Below are 769 nucleotides of genomic sequence, written 5' to 3'. Positions count from 1 at the left end.
AAAAAAAAAGATCCTGCTGACTAAAATATTTTTTTTTTGTAATCAGATCTGTGACGAATTTGTACTGTATTTTTTTTATGTTACCAGTTTTACTTTTCTAGTTGTGTTTTAGTTTAGAAACGAAATATTATTGAACTTTCACTCAATTGAAAGTGCAATAATTCCAGCAGCAGTTTCCTCTGCCAATTTGCACATCTTGGTCCATTCTTCTTTACAAAATACCTCAAGCTCAATCAACCTGCATGTAAAGCGTATGTGAAAAACAGTCTTCAGCAAATATTAGGAGTAAATTTGATTGATTTGAACTCTGGTCGCTTTTGTATTTAGCTTCATCCAGATTGTCATCAACTTTGACCAGCTTTTGTGTCTTTGCTGTAGAAATAAACAACAATAAAAGCATCCATTATCCTGATGACATGTACATGTACAATGGATGACATGTACAATTTTCCTGCTCATGTACAGTATTCCACATGTAGACCATTAACTTTTAAAGAGCTTCTTCTGACCGGGGGTCTTTCTCCATTTTGTTTGCTTTGACCATTACATGTCTTGTGGCAAATTACCAAAATGACATCTTCATTAGTTTTTCTGTCGGCAATGGATTTGTTTTGCCACTTTTTTATGATTTGATGTGGAGCGAATATCTCTAATAAACACGTTGACCCACCTGATTTGTGGATATATGTTCTTCAGAGTTACCATAGTCATACCTGGGTATGTTTATAATTGTTTAGGTTTACTAGTTTTTTCTTATTCCTTTTTTTTT

Source organism: Poecilia reticulata, chromosome 17, assembly GCF_904066995.2.
Source record: "Poecilia reticulata chromosome 17, P_reticulata-male-v2, whole genome shotgun sequence".
Classification (NCBI taxonomy): Eukaryota; Metazoa; Chordata; class Actinopteri; order Cyprinodontiformes; family Poeciliidae; genus Poecilia; species Poecilia reticulata.
Note: the sequence above shows the minus strand (reverse complement) of the source record.